Source organism: Panthera onca, chromosome C1 (genome assembly GCF_046562875.1).
Source record: "Panthera onca isolate mPanOnc1 chromosome C1, mPanOnc1 haplotype 2, whole genome shotgun sequence".
In the NCBI taxonomy this organism is placed as follows: Eukaryota; Metazoa; Chordata; class Mammalia; order Carnivora; family Felidae; genus Panthera; species Panthera onca.
Window position 1 is genome coordinate 176,204,164 of NC_138346.1, and position 21,222 is coordinate 176,225,385.

The 21,222-nt window shown below is 42.8% G+C and overlaps 1 long non-coding RNA gene across 1 annotated transcript; it reads right to left on the reverse strand.

The window, feature by feature from the left end:
- Window positions 1-1,836: 1,836 nt before the first annotated feature.
- On the reverse strand, window positions 1,837-20,950 carry LOC144617089 (uncharacterized). Its single transcript, XR_013557108.2, has 3 exons — window positions 20,636-20,950; window positions 20,017-20,183; window positions 1,837-2,068 (listed from the first exon to the last, which is right to left on the reverse strand). It is a non-coding gene; the product is annotated as an uncharacterized LOC144617089 (long non-coding RNA).
- Between the last annotated feature and the right edge of the window lie 272 nt (window positions 20,951-21,222).

Below are 21,222 nucleotides of genomic sequence, written 5' to 3' on the forward strand. Positions count from 1 at the left end.
TATTTACTACGTGCATAGCCTTGTGATTACTTCAGGTGAAATAACTCTTGTATTTCCTGAGTAAAACTCGCAGAAATCCAATTGACTTAACACTTTCTTGTTTTGCTTTTTGTGGCGGGGGCGGGGGGGGGGGGGGTGGGGTGGGGGTGGGGGGTGCGGAGCTTGGGGGCAGAGATTCACCTGACCTCAAGGTGGAGGTAATTGTTGGGGTTTTAGAGTTCCACTTTTTAGTGGAAATGAAGAAGCGGATGGGAAGAGAATGGACGTGAGAATCCTTTATGTGCTGTCGGATGGCAGTGTGCACTGTTATTAGTGTTTACCACTGTTTAGAGCAGGAGAAGGTAGGCTGGATGTCAGGGCCAGATGTGAATCTCATTTCACACTTCTCCTGTTCTTTGTATAGTCGCAGGAGGGTCCCCTCCTCTATGTAGGCCTTCACTATGTAGGCTCGCCCCATGTTTTCCCCAGCTGCGGGAGGATCGTGTGTCTCATTCACGGATTCCCTCCCCGACCACAGCACGTTCTTCTGATTCAGACGCAGACATCTCGTGGGCAGGGGTTACGGTGCGTGAACTCTCTCTGTGCTCCCAGGGTGTGGCGTGGGGCCTAGTCTACGGTAATGTTGGGAGTAGTAACAACTAGCATTTCCTGAGTGATTAAAAGTCACTCTTCTTAAGCCTGTCCCACGGAGTAGCTCATTTGATCTTCATCATGCTTCTATGAAGGAGATGCTGATATAATTCCCATTTTATGGTTAAAGAAACCAAGACAACATTCCATTAAGGGACTCATCCAAGAGTCCCCAGAGAGTGGAGGTCAGGCATGAGACCCACGCAGCGTGGGTCCGGTGCCCATGTTCTTAGTGACTGTATAATACTGTAGCCGGTGGGATGTTCTGGAGGCAGATGTGGGGATAGAGCTGGGGATGTGGGCTCTTAGAGATCAGCACCTGTGAGCAAGCAGGATGGGGCAGAGGGAGAAGTCTAACTGAGTGGGCCCGTGAGGAGGGCTGGAAGGGGTATTGCTCATGAGAGTTGATCTGGCCTGCGCTGACATGGCTGGGATTTATATCCCCACTTTGCCTGATCTTCTGGACATGGGCTGCCCTGGGGAAAGCAGTGACCACAGGCAAAGCAGCTCCTTCCAGCTAATGTGGACCCTGGTGTTGCTGGCAGCTGGGGCCTGTGTGTTCATCACATCCTCCGCAGCGGCTCAGAAAGTCTCTCCTTTCTGGATGGCCCATGTCCATGTCAACCATAAATGATAGATGGCCTCTCAGAGGAAATAGAATAAACATTTGCTAAATTAACAGAATCTTTATTAATTATAGTGACTATAATAATGGTTATACCTTATTAAGCAGTAATTATGTACCATATAAAGATGGCTACAATTTATTGAGTCATTAATCATCATTAGAATACGCTGAAGTTAATAGTGTATTACATAACCCCATTTTGCTAATGATGTAATAGCGATCTACCGACATTAAGTAACTCGTCCGGAGTTATGTAATTAGTAAGTGGGAGAGCTGGAATTCTCTCTCAGGCCCTTCTGACACCAGAGTCCATACCCTTAACCTCTCGGTTAGTGTTCGTGTCTTCCCAGCTTGATTGCTGGGAGCTTTTGGATCGCCGAGACCGCGTCTTTTTCAATTGTGTGGCTCTCAGCACCTAGCAATACCTGACATATGCTATATACCAAACGTATATTTGTTGAATGAATAATAAATTGGTCTTCCATGAAAAGCACCATGGTTTTGATAGGAACTAGCAAAACAATTTAATGACTTTGATTAGAAGCAACTGAGCATTTAATGAGGCATACTAACGTCAAATCTTTGTTTACGTCACAAGTCTCGCCAAAGCTGAGAGCTGTTAGCGGAAACAACGGGGAGCGCACACACACGACGTGTGCACAAGTGGCTCGCACACTGACCGAATCCATCAGGGTGGATGAGAGACCACAGGCTGTTGGGGCAAGAGGCTTGCTTACCACGGAGGAGGTTTCAGCCCCGGCATTTCACTCATGTGCGGTTTGTCACCGACAGGCTGCTTCGTCTTTTACTCTGAAATGAGGAAATGGTAGATGACGACCCTCTAGTTTCACTAATACTCATAATCCCTGATTCTATAAAAATGATCTGGAAGCGAGAGCTGACCTCCTGTGAAGGAACAGAGAGCAGTACCAGAACTGGTGGGTGGGAGATCCATTAGGAAGATTTTAGCTGAACGCGCAGAAGGATATTGTGAAGAAAGCCCTTGTCAGGAAGGGATTCCTCCCCCATTAGAAGCGGTCGAGCAGAAGCTGCTCACGCTCCGGGGTTCCCTGGCCGGGCTCCCTGTGCGGGGCCAATGCCTGGATGAGATGCCAATGAAGGTCAAACAAATCTGAGAGCCTGAGCATATAAAAGGCAAGGATTAAATCCCATGTGTTCCCAAAGAGGCAGAGAGTAGAGTAAAATATTGTACTGACCGGCGCCCAGGATAACAGTAGCTGCTTAGGGAATACTTGGTTAGTGATCAGTGTTTAAAATAAGGGTTGAACGTACCTGATACGTATACAACCCTGGATAGTTTGAGGTTAAAATTAGATCGTCCGTGTGAAGGTGCTTTGCCCGTGTTCAGTGTTACGGTTTGGGTTCTCTAGAAAATGGAGCCTGACACGAGGACTTGGGTGCAGATAAGAAGTTGTGTGTCTTAGGAAAGAGTGAATACAAATTTCTGAGAACATATAGTAAGTCCCAAGTAAATGGTCCCCATGGCAACGATTCCTACTAAAGAGCGAGTGAGGATTTTCCTGAAGATAAAGGCCTCTTGGCAGAAGACAGAGTGTTTCAAAAGGATTGCATGTGCCAGGGCTGGGTAATCTCTCGGAAGGGAATATGTTATTTGTCGGTGGGGAATAGGGAATTGGGTGAGGCTAGAAAGGCAGGCAAGCATCCCATTACGAAGTCCTCGGGAGCCAGCCCTGAGGAGTTTGGACAAATTTTAAATATATTGAACCACTACAAAGCATCCCTAAAACTCTTTACAGAAAATGACAAAATTGAAGTCAATAAATGACCAAGAGAGTACAAAGAGTTCAATCCAAACCATGAAAGTGCCCATGAAGAACAGAAACCAGGCATGAAGCATAGTCAAGCTGACTGACTTGTTTTTTGTACAAAATGTAAGAAAAGCGCATCTGAAAAGAATCGTGCCTTTTCTTCAACCCCCCCTTCCTCTCTTTTCTTTCCTTTTTTTTTTCTTTTCCTTTACTCTTTTTCTTCCTTCCTCCCTCCTTCTCTCCCCTGGGTCTTTGTCTGTATGTGTCTCTCTCTCTTTTTTTTTTTTCCAACAACATCAAACACATTTGAAAGGGGACATTTCCCATTATAGATTTTAATGTGACTTATCCAGGTACTGTTGGTACTCCCTGCCAGTGAATGTATAGGCAGTTTATAGGACAGAAACACTTATAGTTAAAGCTCAAGTTAAAAAAAAAGGGGGGGGCACCTGGGTGGCTCAGTCGGTTGAACGTCTGACTTCGGCTCAGGTCACGACCTCACAGCTCTTGAGTTTGAGCCCTGCGTTGGGCTCTGTGCTGACAACTCAGAGCCTAGAGCCTGCTTTGGACTCTTCGTCTTCCTCTTTCTGTCCCTCCCCCACTCACACTCTGTTTCTTTCTGTCTCTCAAAAAAAAAAAAAAAACACCATTAAAAAAATAAAAACAAAAGCTCCAGTTCAGATGCAGTTTTATATGCATGCAGGCACGCTGCAGTAAACACCTTGAAAGGACCTTAGATGATTTTCAGGGGTTCTCATGTTTGAATAAGGACAACCAACTATCAGTCACACTATTGGTAAAAGTCCTAAGCCCGTTGCTGAAATATTGAGTTCCTTATAGCGTCTTGAAGGCATCGTGCTGGTTCAGGTGTCTGCTTTTGCATTTTGCCACCCCTTTGGATTGAGTGCCCAACAGCCTACACCAGCCTCCCTTCACTTCTCTCCTGCCCACTCCCATCTAGATACCAGCTGCATTGTATCCTGTCCAGTTTGTAGTCCTACAACGCCTGCACTTATTTAAACACTGCCCTGAGCCCAGGACGTCTCAGTCCTTAACGCGCCTAGAAATACCTCCATAACCTGGTGAAAATGCGGATTCCGATTAAAGAGGTCTGAGGTGGGACCACAATTCTGCATTTTAAACCATCTTTGAGGTGCCATTGCTGCCACTGGTCCATGGACCACACTTGCAGTGGCAAGATCTTAGCCCATCTTATTGCGATCATCAGTTCATTTGGTTTTTTTGACTGTTAAGACCAAGGAATTTTTGTTTTGTGATTGTTGTTGTCTAATAGGAGTCTGGCACAGGATCAGATACTCAGTAAACTTCTGGTGAATGTATATCCAAGCATTAGCTCATTAGTCCATTTTCACAACCCGAATTACTCGTACTGCCATTAGCCTTTTTCTTTTTCTAAGGAGGAAATGAAAACTCAGGTTAAATAAGGAAAGTGTTCCCAGTTAGAGTGATGGGAGCCAGAACTCCAAAGACCCTCTGCAAACCCCATGCCTTGTGTCCTTTTCACTCCACCATTTGGTGTCCAAAACCCCCACTGCAACGCAAGTTAGGTCTGAGGAGTGGAGAGATTAAAAAAAAAAAAATTAATAAAATGCAACCATTTCTAGCACTGTGTTTAGGAGATTGGAACTTTACAATCTTAGCCTTAGAGAATACAGACAATATAAAGTTGCAGGAAATCCTTGGTCTTGAGAGATTTGGACCACACTCCAAACTTTGACATTCTGAACCATTCTCACAGCTGAACAAATATGACATATATAATTGTCAAGCCCACCACTGATATTATGAATTAATTCTTGGAATTTATGGTGTTTTGCGCTCTCTTTTCAAAGCACCTTACAACTGTTAATTATTTAAGCCGCCTTACATCCCTCAGAGGAAGGACAGGGATATTATTCTGCCCTGAGCCTGGGGGGAGGTGGCCTGCAGTGGTTGCCAGAGTCAAGGGGAAGAGAGATCACATTGCACCTGAGTGAACTCGGAGTTTTATTATGGAGGAAATCCTGCCGGTGAGACAGGACAGGGGCTTCCCTTGTGGGTTTTTGAGTCAGAAGAGGAGAGTACAAAGGCCATTTTAATACCTAACAATAAGATACGAGCTATCATGTAATGAATACTTACCGTGTCGCATATAGTGTGCTGTGTCGTGTACTATTTTTTATTTAATTTCATAAAAGAAATGTGAGTTGGACGATGATGACAGAATAGCAGCTACATTTATTGAGGACTCATGCCACGCATGAGTTCTCCTTATATCCTTACGGCAACCTCATAAAGCACATATTGTTATGCTTGCCTTGCAGATGGGGGATTAAATAACCTAAGTCACATGCTTGATACACGATAACACCGAGATTTGAATCCAGGATTTATCTGCCTCCAGCAGCTGGGCTCACGCTATTCAGTTCTACTGGCACGTCACTGACTCTCTGAGGGTTCTTATTTTGTAAAATGGGGATAATAATGTCTACATCATGGACTGGTATGAAGATGCTCTGGGATAATATCCCTGGCAGTCAGTTGGAATGCATTAGAAAGGTCGTGAGCTTCCAGGCAGGAAAGACCTAAGTTTGAATTTCATCTTAACATTTAATAACTGTAATGTCTTACGTTAGTTACATAGCTTTCTGAACCTCAATTTCCTTACCTGTAAAATGGGTATAGTAATACCTACCTTTTAGATTTCAGTGAAGATTAAATAAAAGAATGCATGGAGGGGCGCCCGGGTGGCTCAGTCGGTTGAGCATCCGACTTCAGCTCAGGTCATGATCTCACGGTCCATGAGTTCGAGCCCTGCATCGGGCTCTGTGCTGACAGCTTGGAACCTGGATCCTGCTTCAGATTCTGTGTCTCCTTCTCTCTCTGCCCCACCCCTGCTCAAATTTCTCTCTCTCTCTCAAAAATAACCATTAAAAAAAAATTAAAAAAAAAAAAAGAATGCATGGAAAGTGTCTGGTTCAGTGCTTGATAAGTAGAGGTGCTCCATATAAACTGGTTTTTCCTTTCTCTTCTCCTTTTTACCACATTCTTCCTGCTGGACTGTCTCTCGGCAAATAATACCACCGTCTTCTCAAATGCTAAGTAAAATCCTGGAGGTCTTCAAAAAATTTTTTTTTACCCTGGGCATCATTTAGCCAACTGCCAGCCAGAGTCAGTGGATTATGTCAGGAACGGAAACTTCCCATCCAGCAACTTTCAATTGTCCCGTTTTGGTTTCAAGCCCCTGCTACGTGTGAGGCTGAGTCTCAGTGTCCTAGGACTCTGGGAATCTCTGTCGCTTCTTCTCTACAACTTGCTTGCAGGAAGTGCTGCTCACCTCCTGGGTCAGGTTCTCTGTAGTTCACTGGGGAGTCATCCACTGTACTTATTCACATGAAGGGGAAAATAAAAGAGCACCCCCTCGAAATGCATTATTCTGAGCCTACGAGTATCTCTCATCTTGGAGGCCCTTGACTTTTCAGGACTGGATTCTATATCCCTGGCGTCAAGCAAATGTTGGATAATAAATTGAATCAAGTTCCCCTGACTCCACCCTCCAAGTGGAGTTGAGGTAAACCATTAATTTTGTGAGACAAGCTCTCTGAGATCCAGGTGCAATAGGTCATTTTGGGATGATAGAAGCCAATAAGTAAGAAACACCATTAGCATGAGCAGTGGACTCGAATATTAATTCTTAATCTCTGACTATTAACCCAGTAGCTTCGGGGCTTCCAGGAGTCCATACAAGGGGGAATTTTGTCCATTGGTCACTGTTGTACATTGCCCACACCTCTGAAACTTGCTTTGTGATTGCCAGGCGATGTTGGCCTAGCTGCCAGCCTTCTGTTTTCAGATGCTCTGGGCCATGAATACCTCTCTCCCTGTAATGTCTCCACCTGACAGACTGAGTTGCACCAGGTTGTTCATGGGTTGATATCCACAGTTAAGACCCAGAGCTGGGGACTGGTTTGAACGTTGACCCCCAAATGCTGAGGTATTCTAGGTGGACTGTCTGCATAGGAGGGTCTGATTGAATGATAGATAATAAATATCACAGAGAACCCTCTCGTTTACTTTGACGCATTAAAAAAAAAAAAGAGAATCTAGACCCTTTTTCTCAATTCAGGGTATTTTTCCATTCTAAGATATTTCCATTCCTATGTCTTCACCATGTAATAATAATAGTAATAATATTAATGGGTAACATTTATATGGAACTAAAGACATGCCAGAATCTGTTCTAAATACTTTAAATATATTAATCTATATAATCCTCACAACAATCCTATAAGGCATGCACGGTATTATTATCCTGTCATTGTTATTTGGATTTTGAGGTAGGCATTGAGAGGTTAGGTGACTTGTAGCTTTGCCTGTGGTCTAAGCCAGACCCTACGGCTTGAGGGCTAGAGAGCTCCACAGTAGTGAGGACAAAATAATAATGGCCCCTTTGCATGACACTTAGAGCTCACAAACAGTGTTCACAAGTATTATCTCATTTCATTACCCCAAGAATCTATTGGAGCAGACAAGGGACAGATAGGATGCCTTCATCACTGGGCGACTGTAGTATATAATCGCTGAGAGTGTGAAGTTTGAATTCAGAATGATACGGGTTTGAATTTTGGCTTTGAGTGTCTGAGCCTCGGTGTTTTCACCAGTAAAACGGAGATTAAAATGACATTTCATAGGGTTTTTGTGAGGATTAAATAAAGCGATATGAAGAGAGGGCTTCACATTGTAGTGACCAAGCGTTGGCAGCTGTTAGCTAGTGGACCTTCTTTCCTTCCTTGCTTTCCTCCTTCCTTCTTTTACTAAGTATTGGGCCCTGTATTTGAGTGTGTGCATATCACATACAAAAAATGTCTTCTTTTCTTCATCCCTTGTGCATCAGGTGATGGTAGGGAAAATTTAGGTTTGAGCTTGATGCGAAATGTTAAGTGCAAGGTTCAACAAATATCTATCGAGCATCTCCTATGAGTTGGATATTGTGCTAGGAAGGCACTGGCGATGCAAAAATGATGAAATGAGATCTCTGCCCTCAAGTAGCACCTACCCCTTGAGGAATGGAAGGGAGAGAACGTATCGAGGGGTCACTCTGCCAAGCACCGTGCTTTATACACATGATCTCGTGCATGATCTCATTTGACAGGTGAGGAAATGAAAGCTCGGAGAGAGGGGCTGTGTGACTTTCTCTAGACCATTGCTGTCCAGTCGGCTTTTCTAGACAATGGAAATAATCTGTCCGTGCTGCCCAATATGATGACCACTGGACTTTGGGTCGCTTGAAATGTATCTCCTATGACCAAGAAACTAAATATTTGATTTTATGTTGTCTTTGTTAATTTATTTTTTTATTTTATGTTTTTTTAATTTTTTTTTTTAACGTTTATTTATTTTTGAGACAGAGAGAGACAGAGCATGAATGGGGGAGGGGCAGAGAGAGAGGGAGACACAGAATCCGAAACAGGCTCCGAGCGGTCAGCACAGAGCCTGACGCCGGGCTCGAACTCACGGACCGTGAGATCACGACCTGAGCCGAAGTCGGTCGCTTAACCCACCAAGCCACCCAGGCGCCCCTGTCTGTTAATTTAAATGAAAACAGCCCCTGTAGCTACCAGATCTGATAGACCTACAGGAGAAGACGCAGCCAGAAAGTGGCAGACTCTGAATCTGAGCCCTGGTCTGTTTGACTTCCAGGGCCGTGATTAGGCATGACTCTTTGGCAGTCTGTTCTCTCACTTTAGGGGGTGGAAGGGACCCCTCCCCTCTCCCCTGCCAGTAGAGGAGAGGCAGCGCTGGGGGTAGGGAGTCATGTCAAGGGTGTCAGCCCACGCCCTTCCTCCTTTCACAGAACTAGAACAGAAAGTGGGAGCACTTATCCTTTCACCCGAAAGCCCTCAAGACCAGGAGGCTTTTGCTTGAGTGGAAGTCCCTTTGTTGCAGTAGTAATTCCTGCAGAAACCTAGTGTTGCTGGTACAATAGGAAGGCCAACTAGGGCCCCAAGTAGGGAGAACTCCTGAAATTCCTTAGTGGGAAAGTAGGAAAAATGCTGCTCATTAGTAGGGTATCTGATCTTCTTGTTGCCATGTTTAGGATTTCAAAACCCACGTCACCAACAATATGTTTGTGGCCAACTTGAGTCTAAGAATCCAATGACTCAATTCTTCCATGGCTCAGGCTGATGAAAAGACTTCAGAGTTCTAAATAAATAGTAGCATTTGCTCTTGTCCTTTATTATTGCTATTATTATTAAACCATTCAATTTGTATAGGAAAAACCGAGTGGGGCAGCTGTTAGAGGCAGGAAGATGAATCAACCTATATGTATGCAGTGTGTGTGTGTGTGTGTGTGTGTGTGTATGCCTGTGTGTGTGGCAATTATCGATACTTGTTGAATGAATAAATTATGAAATAAGTCATTTTTTTCCAGAAATAAAAAGCCATTTATGGCCTCATAATAACTAGGACTGTGGGGGGGTGAGGCCCCTGGGGAAATGGGGATTATATTCTGGGCAGAAGGACCACCATATGTAAAGTCCCTGCAGTTAGAGGGAGCCTGTACTTTGGAAAAACTGACACAGCAGATTAGTGTGGCTGGAGCTTAGGGAGAAGAGGCATGGGATGGGGATGAAAGGTTGGGGGGAGGCCAGACTTTGCCTGGTGGTTTAGGTTACATTGAGGGCTTTGGTCTTTAATTCAAGAGTAATGGAAAGGATTTGAAGGGGGTTGAAAGTAAAAATGCAGCACTGTCATGTTTGTGTGAAAAACAAACGGGAGGGGAACAGGGTGAACACAGGGAAATTATCTGTGACAATAGTAGTAATCCAGGTGAGAGACTATGTAGCCCAGAGGTACAAGATGTTGGGTGGAAAGAAGTGGACAGATTTGAGAAATAGAATAACTGGTGGGAGTCCGTGGTGTGAATGAGGGGCTTTGATGGAGGGAGGCATCGGGGATCACGGCGGGTTCAGGTTCATGGCAACTCTCAAGCTTTAACTTCCTCATCTCAAAAATGGAAATAATGTGTATGAAAGTGCTCTGTGAAATGTTGTTTTTCTTATTTGTGAGATAAAGTGTTTTACTTATTATTTGTGCTATTTTTATTCTATACAGGGGTGAACCGTGTACTAATAAGGTAATCGTCCGACGGCCCGTTTCCCAAAATAGGTGGTAAAACCCTGAGGCAGAATGTGTATGATTCAATGTCTCTAGTTCATGTAATATTGTACCCATCACATGCGAATTAGTTTTGCCTTCTGTTTTGGTCCTTGACCTTGGCCTCAGATTCATTCTTACTCCTTCCCGCTTGCCTCTCTACTTCTTGCAGGAAGGCGGGTCTCTAAAGCCTCTCTTTCCCAGGCTCCTTTTCTAACCAGCTAGCTTCTGGCTGGGTTTCCCAGTGGGATGTACTGAGGAGGGATTGGAGGGTGGGAAGAAGGGAAAAGCCAGGGTATTTCTTCTCCCTGTGCGTCCTGTATGTCAAGCTGAGGCTTTGTCTCTTCCAAGGCCCCTGGCTCATGATGATTCCAGCTTCAGCCACATGATCTTGGCCCCTGGGCACCTTGCTTTGTTCTTTCAGCTGTAGGGGCATAGCAACTCCCTGCCATTGCTGACCGCTGGAGTCCCTCAGGTGATCCACGGAGCTTTCCTTTCACCGTCTGTGCAGCCAGTTCCTTGTACTAAATTCCTTCTGCTTTAGACAGCCTAGAGTAGTTTTTGTTTAACAGGTTAGATCCTGAGTGATATACACACACACCTAGGCTAAACTTGATTAATGATCAAACAGCGCTCTTTTAAAAAAAAATGTCATTTTTTTATAGAAATAAACTTTGAAGCTTTAAAACACATAATGTATAAGAAAATATCCTGTCAATACAAACACATTTCAAAATTATAAACAAACTCAGAATGTTCTGCGTTTTGATTTAACAGCAACAAAATTAATTGTCAGTTTCTCAACTTTATTTTTTCAGCTGACTGAGCTTCAGAGCAGAGACAAATGTTGTCGCTTAGTGTTCTTTAAATAGTTTTTAGCTAGTTTTAATTTGGAAAAAAAGAACATTCTTCAGTAGAGACAGGGATAGGAATTACCAAAATATAAAATAAACAAATAACATACTTGGGAAAAACTCGCCATTATGTCATGGTATTACATGCTATCTTGGCAAATTTATGGATAGTTTTAATTTTTTTCGGTTTCAGTTGGTAATGGTTTGACACAAAACAGTGATATCATTGGCAGTGATTCTGTTATGTTGCTTGAAAGTTTATTTGGAATCTTCTCTGTGCTCCTTCCAATAGACTGTTTTTCTAAGATAGTGTTATTCATTGATTGATTGAAGCATTTACTAATTTATTAAAAAATGTGTGGGATGACTACTATATTTTCTCTAAAAACCAACATATTTAGGTACATAACCATTCGGTAATGGCACTTCTCTTAACAGTATTGAAATTGTCAACCTATTTAAAAAATAACTTGTTCAGGTGAACTTCACACACACAAAAGGAACCATTTTAAAATGAACAGTTCAGTGGCATTTAGTGGAGCAATGTTGAGTAAGCACCACCTCTGTCTACTTCCCAAACATTTCCATCATACAGTTTGTGACCTTTTGTGTCTGGCTTCCTTTTTTTTTTTTTTTTTTAAGAGAGCATATTTTTAAGATCTGTTCATGTTGCAACAGCTATCAGTACTTCCTTTTGACAGCTGAGTAATATTCCATTACATATATTTCCCAGGGCTCCTGGGTAGCTCAGTCGGTTCAGCGTCTGACTCTTGGTGTCAGTTCAGGTTGTGATCTCACGATGTGTGCGATCGAGCCCCACGTCGGGCTCTGCGCTGACAGCATGGAGCCTGCTTGGGATTCTCTGTCTCCCTCTCTCTCTCTGCCCCTCCCCCAGTCATTCTCAAAAATAAACAAACGTTTAAAGAAAAGATTCTCTACATACATATCCCACTATTTGCTTATCCCTTCATCCTTTGATGGGCATTTGAACTGTTTCCACCTTGTGGTTATTGTCATTGATGCCTCTATGAACATGTGCGTATCTGTACTCACTTATATGCCCTTTCCAGTCCTTTCGGGTATAGACTTAAGAGTGGAATTGTGGATCTGTTTTCGATTCTTTTGGGTATAGAGTGTAAGAAGGGTCATCTGGTAGTTTTATGTTTAACTTTTTGAGTGAATGCTAAACTTTTTCACAGCAACTAAATAAAGTATTTTACGTTTCCAACAACAATGTACAAGGGGTTTCATTTCTCCACATCCTCTCCAACACTTGTCGTTTTCCAGTTTCTTAAAATTGCTATCCTAGTGGGTATGAAGTGACATGTCATTGTGTTTCGTGTTTTGTTTTTGTTTATGATTAAGTAGGCTCCACACCCAGTGTGGGCCTTGAACTCACAACCCTGAGATCAAGAGTTGCACACTCCACCAACCGAGCCAGCCAGCCAGCCGTCTCCCTTATTGTGGTTTTAATTTACATTTCTAATGACTAATGGTGTTGACCATCTTCTCATATGCTTGTTGACCATTTGTATATCTTCTCTGGTGAAGTGTCTGTTCACATCCTTTGCCCTCTTCTTAAATTGGATTTTTTGTCTTTTTGTTGTTAAGTCATGGGTGTTCTTTAAATATTCTGGATATTAGGCTTTTATCAGATATATGATTTGCAAATATTTTCTGCCCTGTAGGTTGTCTATTTACTTTCTTGATAAAGAATGCCCTTTTGTACACAAACATTTTTCATTTTGATGAAGTCTGGTTTATCTATTGTTTCTTTAGTTGCTTATGCTTTGGGGGTCATATCTGAGAATCTATTGCCAAGTTCAATGTCATGAAGATTGCTTTATTTGTAAGTTTGCAAAAATTTTAGTCTGTCTTTTATATCATGTACAGTTTAATATGTTTAAAACTATATGTACGTATATATATGCACACGTATACACACATATCTGTGTATATGACACAAGTTCATTTATGGAGCATTTTGAAATTCATTGATCCATTTTATCCTTTGAACAATGCTGTGAGGTTCACAAGGCATTAGTAATTATGCTCATTTGAAAGATAAGAAACCACCTTGAACTTAAGGAGGAAAACTGTGAAAGTCTCATGGATGGTAAAAAGCAGATGTAAAATACAAATCCCAGCTGCCTGACCCCAATCACGTGTCCGTCCCATTCCACCCTCTTGCTCCATAGGGTGTCTCTTTGTTTGCAGAGTGATGTGAAAAAGGGAAGAAAGAGAGAGAAAACAAACGCTTATTCTGTCCCTTCTATGCACAAGGCTTATTTAAACCTTCTGCCCACCTATCACACAGTTCTTACACCATCCTAGGGGTGTTGAAATTCTGATTTTAAGAAGAGGGAAGAACGGCCCAGAGGATTTGTAACGTACTGTGTAGCCTATAGATAGCCAGCGGCAGAGCTTTCATTCAACCCCAAGCTAGCTTGACCCCTTGTGATCACATAGCATTTAGAGGAAAGCCCCATGAAGGGGGATATTATGTGTCTGAATTATATTCAGAACATATAATAATAGAATAAAACCCCAAAGTAGAAGGGAACGTTGGCATCATTCTTCTAGGTTCTCAACTGCCTATGTTTAATGAAAACTGAACTTCTGCCTCTCACTTTTACAGCTCATCTGCTTAAATGCCAACCCCTGAATCCTCCCCTCCCCTGTTTTTAATCACTCCTTCAACCAGTGCCCTTGACAGTATTAAACATTCTGCCACAGGGACATGGAACCATTTCTCCACAGCTTGAGCCTCCAGACCCAACTGGCCAGGTCCTGCGGTGCAACTCTCCCAGCCACCATGGGTCTTCATCTGGTGTTTAACAGGTCATGCCCCCTCCCCTTTCCCACCTACTTTTGGCACATAGACAGGAAATTAAGGACTAAGGGAAATTCACCTCTGACCTTTAATTCACTTCTTAATAAAAGCATTTAGTCACTTGCTTGCTTCATGCCAGACACAAAGGACATGGCTTTTTGAAGGAAAACCCATCAGTCCCTCTCACACTGGCTTTTTTTTTTCAGTGTGTCAGCTTTCAAAGGCAGTTGCTAGCCCAGAGCATGTCCATGTTAAGACCTTGCCCAGTGCCCAATACATAGTAGGTGGTCATAAATATTCACAGCGTAGGTGGTCATAAATATTGACAATGAATGTTAGTTATTCTTGAAAAGAGAATGATGGTGCTTTTGCCCTCCATAGTAGAATTAATTAATCGATAGAATTATCCCAGTTTTACATTTTTTTCCTATCAGTTTTTCTTAAACTGTTGATGACTTTGAGGTGATAATTTGTATTAGACGTGAGTCTTTTGTTTCAGAAAGAAACTCATTGGAACTGATTTAAGAAGACAAAGGGCTGAATTTATAAACTCACTTATAACACTACGGCAAGACCCAGATTATCTTTAATAATCTGCCTCACTCCTTGCCTTCGCCTGCTTTCCTCTGACTGGCTTCATTCTCAAGCAAGTTGTTGTAGCAGCAAGATGGCCACTGGCATCTTCAAATCTTCAGGCATAGATTTTACTATCTGGGCAATCTAAGCTGGAAGACAGAATTCTTGTTCTAATAGTTTAACTCAAATCATGAGGCTGCCTGTCATGTGGTCATCTCTGGAACAGTCCTAGTGGCCAGGGTTGAACTTTCATTGGTTAGTGGCTCACACGCCCACCGCTGGAACTGGGAGTGGGGATCAGCCCTCCCTGAATGACAGGGACCAAGACTGGCGTAAGTGGGTTCTCAAAAGAAAATGGGGCTGACACACCAAATGATAAGGGAAGAGAGAATGAATAGGCAAAACAACAAATGCCCATCACATATCTGACACAATACGTGATAATTTAGAAATTGTAAATTCATTACACAAAACTATAAGTTCGATTTCTTGGTGTTAGGCAAAGACAACATCATTTTTAAGTGCTCTGCGACTGGAGCAGAAGATGAATTTCAAATCAGAATATACATTCAAAGAGCTTCTTTTGAAGCCTCCTTTATACACATAGGAGAACAAATTTCAGTTGCCTTTATTGATATTTTTGCTCAGTCCCATGCATTGTTTACTTTCAGCCTTCTCTGCTACTCATTGATCATTGACTGTTCACTATATACCAGACATTGTATCTCACACTGAGAATAGAGTATTAAATAAGGAAAACATGCCTATTCTCCTGGAGATTATTGCCCCAAGGAGCTTATAGTCTGCTTCTTGTCAACTCCTAACGTATGACTTGCCAGAGCTATTGAAGTCATGCAGTGGAGTTGCTACATTTCCAAAAAATGGGTATGTAAGTGCATCCATTTTATATAAGAAGCAGATTAATTAAATAAATTGACGGATAATTACTTGTTTGAATCTGTGTGAGTCACTTTGTGCTGACTACCACCTTCATTCTTAAAATCATTCTGTGGTTTCCCTTTATAGATGAAGTGAGAAGAAGGGGGAGTTAGGTGTTTAATCCAGGTCTGACTTTCCTAGGACATCATGCCTACATTGGGTAATCTATGATTTCTCTTATATCGTGGGCATTATTCACATCCAGAAATGTATACACATAATACAGTTTATAGAAGCTTTTGGAAAAAATTCTCAAGAAATTCTGGGAAAGCTAGGATGACCGTGTCATGAGTCCTATGCCCTTTATAGATTCTGTATCCCATCCCCAGGTTCCGCATCCTTGTTTCTTCACCCTTAGGGCATTGTAAATAAATATAGCAAAAGGAAGTCGTGTGTGTGTGTGTGTGTGTGTGTGTGTGTGTGTGTGTGTGCGCGCGCGCATGCGTGCACGCTCGTGGTGGTAGGGGGCTAGTGGAACCCTGCTGGCCTCTGAACCTTTGAGCAAGGGATGGGTAAGGGATTTGTGGCCTCCAAGGAAAGTCCATGGGAAGAGAAAGCAGTGAGGCCCAGTGGGAAAAGCACTGGAAAGAAGTCTTATGACTTGGCTTTGAATCTGGCTCCACCACTTAGAAGTCAAAGTCACTGAACATCACAGATCATATTTGTTAACTTACGGTGAAAATCCACTTCCTCATGCTTCATACCTCCCAAATGTTTTGTGAGTATCAAGTGTAGCAATATCTACGAAAATTGCTTTGGGCCGTGCAGACCTGTAATTTGTAAAGCTTTATTTTGTACATCTCTGCTCTCCTAATCTGCCTCTGCTTGCCCTGTTTCATACGCAAACCTCATGATTTCTGGCATTCTGAAGGTGGCCGAGTTCATGCATGGTGTAAACAAGTGCTTGTTCCTTCAGTTACTACTCCTTAATTTATTCTTAGCTGTCGGCTGTTTTCTCCAGAGTCTTCCACGTTCTAGATACAGTACTAGGTGCTAGAGATAAGAGCAAAAGCATGAGTTGAGGGAAAGAGTATGAAGTTTGGACTCAGGGTGTAAATCCTGACTTCTTCTCTGATTGTATAGTTTTGAGATAGTCAACTAACTGCTCTAAGCATTCAGTTTCTTCATCTGTAAGGCAGCAGTAATTTCCATGTTTTATAGGGATTTTACTGGGTGCTGGAAGGAACACGCGGCCCAGTAAATCAGCCTTCATTTTCTTTAAGACATTGCCCCTCCCATCTAGGAGCTCATGGTCTAAAAGTGGAGATGAGACATTTTTCCAGGCTATTCTAAATCGGAAGAGAGAGCAAGGGGCCTTGGTGGGGAGAGCGGCCAACCTCTGAGTGATTGAGTGGTGGAGTAAGGCATGACTTAACCAAAGGAGCCCCGCTGGTGCCTGCTAAAATCTAGTGTTGAATCCAAACTTCCTAGGAAGTTTTCAAAAACGTAGACATCTTTAGGCTTCCTAACCTATTGTTTGGACCTTGCCTGGTGTTTTAAGAACACTTCCAGAAGTTCGTGATTTTTTAAGAGAGAGGATGAGCTGAGAAGTCCTGTGCTACTTTAAGAAACACATGTATAGTACCAGTGGGAATGAAAACTGGGGCTTATTTTTTCTTAAAAAAAGAAAAGAAAAGAAAGTTAACCTGTGTTGCAGGGAATTGGATAGGTCAGAGGAGAGTTTGACACCAAGAGGTTGTTTGATTTTACAACAAATGGTTAGCATCGTGGAATTACTCATTTGTTGACTAATCTAGGGCTCCTTGGTGGCCTTGTCCTGGCTGGTGTTGTGCAGCCCTTCGGCCCATGTTTCTTTATTACACACTGACTCCACTGCAGTCTGCCTCTCTTGATCTTTTTCTTTGCTTCCCTCTCTGCTCTCTGCCAGATACCCAAAGCATGTTTACATATACCTCTGCTTGGCCCTACATTGTGAATATTTATGACCACCTACTATGTGTTGGGCACTGGGCAAGGTCCTAACATGGACATGCTCTGGGCTAACAGCTGCCTCTGAAAGCTGACACACTCAAAAAAAAAAGCCAGTGTGAGAGGGACTGACGGGTTTACCTTCAAAGAGCCATGAGGTCAGCTGTCCTTTGCTGTCATTCGCTCTTGATGATGTCCTTGGGAGATGGCCTTGAGTGTCATCATAAAGCAGTTGAAATAGGGTTTTCAGGTGCCCCTCTGTAGTAGATTGAATAATGGCCCCCAAAGATATCAGATCTTAATCCCTGGAACCTGTGAATGTGACCTTATTTGGGAAAGGGCAGCTACCAAGGTGATTAAGTTAAGGATCTAGAGATGGGGAGGGATAGCCCAGGTTATCTGGGTGAGCTCTGAATACAACAGAAGATGTCCTTATAAAAAAGAGACAGAGGTAGATTTGACACAGAGCAAGAAGGGAAGGCAGTGTGACCCAGAGACTAGAAACAGATTGGAGTGATGTAGTCATAAGCCAAGAATGCTAGCAGCCACCAGATTTCAAAGTCTGGTCTCCAGAACAGAGTGAATAAATTTCTGTTGTTTTAAACCACTCAGTTTGTGATCATTTATTACAGCAGCCATAGGAAATTAATATACCTTCCAATCTCCTTTCCCTGGCCATTTTACTATTTTGAATATTATGATGATGATTTAAATTTCATTTTAAATAAATGATCTTATAAAAATTGCCCGTCCATATTGCAGGAAGTCATGAGAGAGAACAGGTCACAGTAGGTCACGACTGGAAGGGCCCTCAGGGGCTACCCAAACTTCTCATCATAAAGACGATAATGCAGACACAGAGGGTACTTGCCCCAAATCATTCAGTGAGGGAAGAATATAGCCAGGACCTGACCCAACATCCAAGCTTTGTCCACCACAGACAAGGGGGCATAATTTATGAAGATATCTGGCTCAGCAAGTAGACAGGAAAGAACTTGCTTAAGTTTACTTGAAGAATGTGACTTTTTTTTTTTTTTTTTTTTTTTTAAGATAAACTGTGGATTGGCCCTCTTACTCTAGTTAACTTGAGAAACATTTTGGGGAATAGAAAAAGGCACTAGTCCTTTTTTCAAGAAACAGATAAATTGAATATATTTGACTTGGAAAGATATCCCTAATACACAGTCACAGGTAGGTGTGCGGTCTTTGGAATCCTAGGACGTGCCCAGAATTTTCTATCATTCACCAGCTCTGTGAGCTTGGGTAAGTTATTCTTTGGGAGCCTCAGTTTCCTCATCTGTAAAAGAGAGGTAATAACAGTGCTTGTCTGAGGCTGTGGGGAAGACTAAGTGAGATGCTGTATATAAAAGTTCCTTACCCAGTGCCTGGCAATTAATTGAGGCTCCATAAATGTTAGTGTTTGGTATTATCAAATCAAAGTTCCATTGTAGTAGAGTATATAGAATTTTATCTTTTTAGAATTTCTTATTTGGATATTTTATAAGGACCCTGGAGTTTCTTTAGTAATCAGGAATAACAATAAAGATGAAAAACAGGTCTGACTCATCGGGAGCAGAGTGGGTCTTCAGGGCGTCAGCGACTCCCAGAGCTGATGGGAATCCTCATACCTCTCTTCTGGGAAATGCACAGCTATAAATGTGCATTGCCATAAATGTGAATACACAGCCAAGATCAAAGCTGCTTGATCCTGGGGGATTGAGGTGAGCGCATTCCTATGACCGAAACTCTGGGTGACACAATGGCCCGATGCTGCCTGGGGGGCCCGGAGATGGTGGTCTGGACACCTGGTCTCCAGGCCTAGCCCAGCCCCTCTGAGCTGTGTGACTTGGGCAGGTCACCTGTCGCCTGTTTCCTTATCCATCCAACACATAGGCTTCTATGAGTCTCAAATGAGATAAAGGACATAAAAGTACTTAGTAAACAGGAAGTAAGTGAAAAGGAGATACTAATTATAAATCCTATCAGTCACCAAGCTCAACAGAGTATATCTTCCTAATACCTTTCAATTTTGTTCATTTTGTTTGGATGTTCACTGTTGTAATTTATGCTTTTCTTCCTTCTCTCTTGTTCGTTAGCATTTTAGGTGGTCTTACTGATTCTTGTGTGGCTTTTCTCTATCAGGATCATCTTTTTTTTTTAATGTTTATTTGTTTTTGAGAGAGAGAGAGAGAGAGAGAGAGAGAGAGCGCACGAGCACCAGCAGGTGAGGGGCAGAGAAAGAGGATCCTAAGCGGGCTCTGTGCTGACAGCAGAGGGCTCAAACTCATGAACCGTGACATCACGACCTGAGCTGAAGCCAGACGCTTAGCGGACTGAGCCACCCAGGTGTCCCAGGATAATCTTTTTTAAACATACCTTCTGCCATGATATGCCACTAGGGTATGTATCTATAGTTCCCTATTACCTACTATATGAGATGGTTGGGCATACAAGAAAAAGGAAAGCATCTGTCATTGTACTGAGCCATCTGTTTTAACTGAACAGCCCTCAAGAAAGCTGTGAACTTTGTTTCCCTGGCCCTGTTTTTTGATGCTGGTCCTCTGGCCCCTAAAGGGGAGCTTGAGTGGCTCACCCTGCTGGAAATAAACCCCTTCCCCTTGCCTCTGGTCCTATTTCTGGTTCCTAGCCCCAGTTTAGATCTGCCAATAAGTAGCTTACCAGTGAGTTGACCAGCTGCTGATCTTTTGGACATGTTTTTGTACTTTCTCTCTAGCTGCTTCTGGTCAGTCTTCTCCTGATTGATGGGTTGACACTCTCTGGCCCCGTCCAAACTTCTCCGTGAGAGGGAATGGTTTGTTCTCTCATACTGTACATGTACTGAGTGCCTAGTAGGTATTAGGAATTATACTAGCTGAATATGGCCCTTGATTCATGGAACTTCAGCTTAGTGAAGATAATAACAATTGAAAAAGCTTATTATAATTATGGTAAGTATTACTAAATAGGAAGAACAAGATGCCTTGGGGACACATAACAGTGAACCCTCAGATAAGGGTGTCACAGAAAGTCACCTCGAGAAAGTGGCCGTGGGCCGAGACTTAAGATGAATTGGAGTCAAAGACCAATTGGGATCAGCATGTGGCAAGACATGGAGTCTAGCAAAGTCTAAAAGGGACGTTGCTTCTTCCAGTTACGAAGAGCAGAGAATCTAGGTCATCACCCAAAATGTCTACTGGTCTGAAGCTGTAGATAGAAATCTGGCCTGGCTGGAGGCCAAACAGTCGTGTGGTTTTCTCTCTGCCGTTGTGGGCCATAGGATATTTGGCAAGTCACTTACCCTATCTGACCCTTAGTTTCCACATCTGGGAAACAACGAATGATAACACCAAGGTCATTGTGAATGACTGACAAAATAATGAACATGAAAGCACTTTGGAAACCATGTGAATGAAAGGGAGGAAGCTGGTCATAGGGCATCTGACCCAGCGTTGAGATGGAACAAGGAAGAGAAAATGCTGATCCTACCAGGAGCCAATCCTTTCAAAGTTTTATATTGTTTCAGAACTTCAGAAGTTCCACGTGTATCCGTGGATACATGTGCTCTGTATGTGTTACTTAAAGGGGAAGAGCAATTTTTTTTTTTTTTAATATTATCTGCATGGTTAAATTGTCCCATCAGTAAACATAGTTTTGTTCCTTAAAATGCAGAACAACTATGTACAGATCAAGCCAGCTGTTCTCTGCCAGACTATCATTGGCCATGGGCTCTGGAATGGCTAGGCTTCTGGGAGAAGACAAGCACTAGCCCCACAAACATTAGGCATTTTTGTAGCAAGATGAAATGACAAAAACATCCATGGTCCCCAATCCCTGGGGAGCCCACCTGTTACTTTTTTGGATCAATTATGAACGGAATATAGGAAG